Raw genomic sequence first — 7,614 nt, forward strand, 5'->3', positions numbered from 1 at the left:
TGCAAATACACATTGAACCCTCTCCCTTGGTAGGTGGGGACTCACAGATAAAAGGCATGGCAAAGGACAGAGTTGGAGGGTTTTTGATGTTGGAGTTTTGATGTTAGAATTTGGTGCTGAGGCCTTAAGCTGGAGCCCTGGGAAGTAAGCTCACAGAGGAAACAGAAGCAAGCCCCAGGAAGAGAGAAACCCTGAGCCCAGGAAGAAGCAAGCCCTGGGAAGAGAGAAACCCTAAACCCAGAAAGAAGAAAGACCCTAGAAGGGAGGAACCCAGGAAGCCTGAACCCTCACAGTCATTGGCAGCCATCTTTGGTGAGGGAAGTAGCTTTATGGCCTGGTTTCTTTAAGCTCCTACCCCAAATAAATACCCTTTATAAAAACCAACCAGGTTCTGGTATTTTGCATGAGTACCCCTTTGGCTGACTAATACAGCAGTTTACCAAAAATTGTTTGACCATAGATGTGCAAGTCTATTTCTGAACTCTCCATTGGATTCTATTGGTGAATATATCTATCCTTAGGCAATACCATTCTGTTTTGACCACTGTAGCTTTATAGTTAGCAAATTTGTGTCATTTAACTTTGTTCTTTTTCAAGATGTTTTTGGCTATTCAGGACCTCTTATCCTTCAAAAAAATTTGATAATTGGCTTTTCCATTTATGAAAAGTAGGCTGTTGGAATTTTGATTGGGATTACCTTGAATCGGTAAATCATTTTGAGTAGATTTAACATCTTACCAACATTCAGTCTTCCAATTCATGAACATGGAATGTTCTTCCATTTATTTAGGTCTTCTTTGATTTCTTTAAGCAATGTTGTGTAGTTTTCTGTGTGCAGGTCCTTTATACCCTTAGTTAAATTTATTCTAAGTATATTTGGTTCATTTTTTTTAGGAGGTGTCTGGGATTGAACCCAAACCTCATACATGGGAAGCAGGCACTCAACCACTGAGCTACATTTACTCCCTATTTGATTCTTTCAGTTGCTATTGTATATGGAATTTTTTCTTGATTTTCTCCTCAGATTGCTCATTATTAGTGTTTAGAAACACTAGTGATTTTAGTGTGTTGATTTTGTATGCCACCACTTGCTGATTTTTTTTTCTTTTTTAGGAAGTACTGGGGATTGAATCCAGGATCTCAGTCATAGAAAGCAGGCACTCAACCACTGAACTACATCCACTTCCAAATGAGAGTTGGTTTTTTCATTTGTCTGTTTGTTTGTTTTGTTTTTAGGTGGTACTAGGGAACAAACCTGGGACCTCATACATGGGAAGCAGTTGCACAACCACTTGAGCTATATCTGCTCCCTCTAGTAGCTTTTTTATTTTTTAAATTTCCTTAATTATTTAAATAATTACATCATTTATTTCTTTTTTTTTTTACTTTATTTTTAGGGAAGTTTTAGATTTACATTTACAGAAAAATTGCAGTGAAAGTATAGGGAATTGTCATATATGACCCTCACAAACACCCCCACACACATACTTACCCCAATTATGGACATCTTTTATTAGTGTAGTACATTTGTTACAATTGATGAACCAATATTGAAGCATTGCTACTAACCAAAGCCTATATTTTAATTATGGTTTACACGTTGTGCTGTACAGTTCTATACATCTTAACAAAGGCATAATGTCATGTATCCATCACTGCAGTATGATACAGAAGAATCTCACTGTCCCAAATATGCCCTGTTCCACCTCCCTTCCAAACCCCACCTCCCTTCCAAACCCCACCTCCCTTCCGAAGCCCAGGCAACTCCTATTTTTATACCAATGTTGCAAGATCTTCTGCCAACCCAAGATAACATCCACAGTAACAACTAATCCACTTTGGTCCATGGCCAACCCCTCTCCCTCCTCATTGTTAATTCCCCAATCCTGAGGTACCTGGGACAATGCTTGCTCTGACAGCCCCAGGCTGAGAGGTAACCCTGACACCACGGCAAAGATAAGAGGGTTTTCCTATCTGAAGCTGCAAACACCCCCTATTTTTTGGCATGGGATAGGATCATGTCATCTGTAAATACTGAAAGTTTTACTTCTTCCTTTCCAATTTGTATGCCTTTTTAAAATTTTTCTTCTAGCACAAGGTTGAATAACAGTGGTGACAGCGGCATCCTTTGCTTGCTCCTGATCTCAGAATGAAAACTTTCAGATTTTCCACCATTGAGCATGATGTTAGCTCTGAGTTCTTCATATATGCCCTTTATCATGTTGAGGACGCTTCCTTTTATTCTTGTTTTTCCAAGTGTTTTTATTAGGAAAGGATGCCTGATTTTGTCAAATGCCTTTTCCACATCAATCAAGAGGATCTTGTGTTTTTTTTCCCCTTGTTTTTTTAATGTCATATATTACACTGATTGATTTTCTTGTGTTGAACCATCCTTGCACATTTGGGATAAAACTTATGTGATATGGTATATAATTCTTTAAATATGCTTTTGGATTCTATTTGCAAGTATTTTGTTGGGGATTTTTGCATAAATATCCATAAAAGAAATTGTTCCGTAATTTTCTTTCCTTGTAGTATCTTTATCTGGCTTTGGTATTAGGGTGATGGTGGCTTCATTGAATGAGTTAGGTATTGTTCTCTCCTCTTCAACATTTTGGAAGAGTTTGAGAAGGATAAGTGTTTATTCTTCTTGGGATGATTTGTAGAATTCACCTGTGAAGACACTTGAGCTTTTCTTTGTTAAGAGGTTTGGATGATTGATTCAATCACTGTACTTGTAATCAGTCTGTTGAAGTCTTCTGTTTCTTCTAGGGTCAGTGTACATTGTTTGTGTATTTCTAGGAATTTGTCCATTTCATCTAGGTTGTCTAATTTGTTGGCATACAGTTGTTCATAGTGTCTTCTTTTTTTAAGATTTATTTTATTTGTTTATCTCTCCAAACTCCCTCGTTGTTTGCACTTGCTGTGTCTATTGTCTTCTTTGTTTCTTTAGGTGGCACCAGGAACTGAACCCAGGACCTCCAATGTGGGAGGGAGACACCTAATCACTTAAGCCTCCTCTGTTCCTGCTTTGTTGTGTCTCTTGTTATGTTTTTCCTCTTGTGTCTCTTGTTGTGTAATTTTGTTGAGTCGTCTTATTGTGTCAGCTTGCCATACCTGCCTATCACATCAGCTCGCCATCCTGCTTGACCTCTTTAGGAAGCACTGGGAACCAAACCAGGAGGCTGATCACTTGAGCCACATCCACTTCCCCTCATAGTGTCCTCTTATGATCCTTTTTATTTCTATGGGGTCAGTGGTAATGTCTTCCCTCTTCTGATTTTATTTATTTGCATCTTCTCTCACTTTTTGCTTTGTCAGTATACTTAGGGTTTGTCACTTTTATTTATCTTAACCTATTTTTGGTTTTGTTAATTCTCTCTATTCTTTTGTTGTTGTTGTTGTTGTTATTCTCAATTTCATTTCTGTTCTAATCTTTGCTATTTCTTTCTTCCTTATTGCTTTGGGATTAGTTTGCTGTTCTCTCTCAAGTTCCTCCTGTTGTACAGTTAGGTTGTTCTTTTTTAATATAGGCATTAAAGGTTATAAATTTCTCTCTCAGCACTGCCTTCATTGAATCTCATAAGTTTTGGTATATTGTATTCTTGTTTTTGTTTGTCTTGAGATATATACTGATTTCCCTTGCAATTTCTTCCTTGACTCATTGGTTGTTTGAGTGTGTTGTTTAACTTCCTTAAATTTGTACATTTTCCAGTTCTCTGCCTATTATTTTTTTCCAACAACATTCCATTATGGTCAGGGAAAGTGCACTGTGTAAATTCAGTCTTTTTACATTTATTAAGACTTCTTTTATAAGCCAACATGTGGTTTGTCCTGGAGTATAACCCATGTGCTCTTGAGAAGAATGTGTATCATGCTGTTTCGGGGTATGTTCTGTATATGTCTGTTAGGTCTATTTCATTTAACATATCCTTAAGGTTTTCTGTTTCTTTATTGATATCCTGTCTAGATGTTCTATCTAATTATGAGAGAGGTGTATTGAAGTCTCCAAATATTTTATTTTAGAGATATCTATTTCTCCCTTCATCTTTGCCAGTGTTTTGTCTCATGTATTTTGGGGCACTGAGGTTAGATACATAATAATTGTAATTATTATTTCTTCTTGGTGGATTGCCCCTTTCACTAATATATAATATCCTTCTTTTTCTCTTATAGCAGTTTATGCATTTAAAGTCTATTTCGTTCAATTAGTTTAGCTACCCAGTTCTTCTTTGGTTACTATTTGCGTGGAATATCTCTTTCCAGCTATTCACTTTCAAACTATTTGTGTCTTTGAGTCTAACGTGAGTTTCTTGTAAACAGCACACAATTAGATCTTGCTTTTTTATCCATTCTGCCAATTTGTGTCTTTGGGGAATTAAATCCATTAACAATCAGTGTTTTTACTGTAAAGGCAGTACACTTACTTCAGTACTTATTTTAGCCATTTTATCCTTTGGTTTTTATAAGTCATATTCTTTTTTTTGTCTCTATTTTTACCCTTTTAGTTACCCTTCTGATAATCTTAATTTCTTCACACCACTCCAAGTCATTCTCTTTTAGTTTTCTATCAGCCCGCACAACTTTCTTTAGTACTTTTTTATAAGGCAGGTCTCTTTTTGGCAAACTCTCTTAGTTTCTGTTTATCTGTGAATATTTTAAGCTCTCCCTCACTTTTGAAAGGCAATTTTTTGGTACCTTTTTGCTGATGTATAGGCATCTGATTATCTTGATGAGTTTACTCTGAAGGTCAGTTTCTCTCCCTTTCCTAGGGCTTGTTGTTGATTGGTTTGTGTCAGTGTTCTTTGACTCTTGGTTCAACTTATTCTAGGACTTTGGAATAGCTCATGCTTAACTCTTTAGATTTTTTCAGCTCTTATTCATCTGTTTCTTTTCCTGGACATGTGGTACAATTTTTAAGAATGCACATTTTGTGCTATTGTTTTGCCTCCAGGGTAAAGCTTCCTTTCCTCTGTTCCTTCTCCAGGAATCTTTATCTGTTCTGTTTGTTTTTGTTTACCTCTATAGTTTTTTACACTTCTTTCTTTGTCTCTAGTCATTTTGCCTAGACAGCAAATTCTGGGAGGACGGTCACCCTGGAGAGGACTCTCCCAAGACAGTGTTTCTCGAGCAGAATGGGGCCAGCTACTCACAAAGGAGGAGCAGACCAGCTTCAAAGTGCCCTAGGGAAGCGATCAGGAAGGATGCTAAATGCTACTTTGATGCCTTCCTCAAAGATCTGCTTTCCTGGCCTGCCAGCAGATGCCACCCTTCAGCTGACTGGCCCCCACCGCTCTGAGGAAGCAGTGTGTTTTTATTTTTTATTTATTTATTTATATATATATTTAAAGATTTATTTATTTATTTTATTTCTCTCCCCTTTCCCCCTCCTCACCCCAGTTGTCTGTTCTCTGTGTCTATTTGCTGCATGTTCTTCTTTGTCCGCTTCTGTTGTTGTCAGCGGCATGGGAATCTGTGTTTCTTTTTGTTGTGTCATCTTGTTGTATCAGCTCTCCGTGTGTGCTGTACCATTCCTGGGCAGGCTGTACTTTCTTTCCCGCTAGGCAGCTCACCTTATGGGGAGCATTCCTTGCGCATGGGGCTCCCCTATGTGGGGACACCCCTGCATGGCAGGCACTCCTTGCATGCATCAGCACTGCATATGGGCCAGCTTCTTACAGGTCAAGGAGATCTGGGGTTTGAACCGCAGACCTCCCATGTGGTAGGCGGACGCCCTAACCACTGGGCCAAGTCTGCTTCCTGCAGCATGTTTTTAAATCTCCACCACCTCCCCTCCTGTTCAGTGCGGGGTTGAAACAGCATCTACAACTGCCTTTGTCCAGGGCAGCTTGAAACAGTAGCTCAGAGCCAGGACCCAGCAATCTGAATTCACTAATCAAAAGCTGTGATCAGTTATTAGCCATGCCCACCCCTCTTCTTAGGGAAGAGGATTCTTAACTCTTTCTATTCCCATGAGCTACCCAGGGACTGGACCCCAAGGCGACTCACAAGAGTGGGGGGTGGGCTCCAGCCGTTGTGGCATGGAGTGAGAAACTCTGTTCTTTACTGTAATTTACTAGTCTCTTCCTCCTATTCTTCCTTGGATGCTTTACAGTGTTCTTCTGGCTTCCAGAATCTCAGAACAGTTGTTTCAGACAGTTCCTGCCTGTTTAATAGCTGTTTTGGTGGGAAGACTGAGTCCTGGAGCTCCCTACTCTGCCATTTCCCTGGAAGTCTCTCTCTGTGATTCCCTTTTACCCCTAACTAATTTAGTGTGTTTTTCCTAAAACAAGGACATTCCTGATTCTCAAAATCAGGAAATCATCAATGATACAATACTATTATTTATTCTAAAGACCTGAGTAGAAAGCCACTAATTGTTTCAATAACCCTTTTATAGCAAAAGAAAAGCCTCTGTCCCAACTGCATTTAGTGGTCATGTCTCTCTCTCTCTCTCTTTTTAAAGATTTATTTATTTTATTTATTCCGCCCCGCCCCCCCCCCCCCCCCATTGTCTGCCCTCTGTGTCCATTCACTGCCATTCCCCTGTCTCTGCCTGCATTCTCACCAGGCAGCTCTGGGAACTGACTCTGAGACCTTCTGGAGTGGGAGAGAGGCAATCATTCTCTTGTGCCATCTCAGCTCCCTGATGTGCTGCATCTCTTATTGTCTTTCCTCTGTGTCTCTTTTTGTTGCTTCATCCTGCTGTGCCAGCTCCCCATGCGGGCCAGCACTCCTGCATGGGGTACCACTCTGTGCAGGCCAGCACTCCACGCAGGCCAGTCCTCTGCGTGAGCCAGCTTGCTACACTGACCAGCTTGCCCTCACCAGGAGGCCCTGGGCATCAAGCCCTGGACCTCCTATAGGGTAGATGGGAGCCCAATTTCTTGAGCCACATCTACTTCCTGGTCATGTCTCTTTAATCTCCTTCATAACATCTGGAATATTTCCTCAGGCTTTCTTGGCTTTTTCCAATCTTGACTAAAGAGGCATGACTACCAAATCAATCGGTGATACAGGATTTTCTTTCTATGCCCTTAAAAGCTTCACAGAAGTATTCAATTCCAGAATCTTGGTAGGGTTTATCTTCCTACTCTTAAGGGTCTCTTATGTGTCTTCCAAGGCCTTCAGCCTACTAACGTACTACTTGTCCTGTCCAATTAGCATGATGTTGTCAATGTAATGGATCAGTATAATATCCTGTGGTATGTCCATGTGGTTCAGATCTCATTGGACTACATTATGATACAAGTCAAGAGAGTTGAAGTGCAGAGGCAGAATTGTAAAAATGAATATTGTTGTTCCACATGAATGAGAACTGGCTTTGATCCTCTTTTTAATTGGAATGGAAAAGATCACATTTGTCAAATCAATGACTGCATATCACATACCAGAGACTTTATTATTTATCTGCTCTAACAATAATATCAAATCAGACACAGTAGCTGCAAGCAGGAATACTATTTGGTTAAGCTCTTGGTAATGGTCAATCATTCTCTGGGATCCAACCAATTTCTGCAGAGACCAGACTGATGAATGGAATGGCCAAGACCACTACCCCTGCATTTTCTAGGTCTTTAATGGTGGTGCTAATCCCACCATCCTGTTCCAGAA

Source organism: Dasypus novemcinctus, chromosome 4, assembly GCF_030445035.2.
Source record: "Dasypus novemcinctus isolate mDasNov1 chromosome 4, mDasNov1.1.hap2, whole genome shotgun sequence".
Lineage (NCBI taxonomy): Eukaryota > Metazoa > Chordata > Mammalia > Cingulata > Dasypodidae > Dasypus > Dasypus novemcinctus.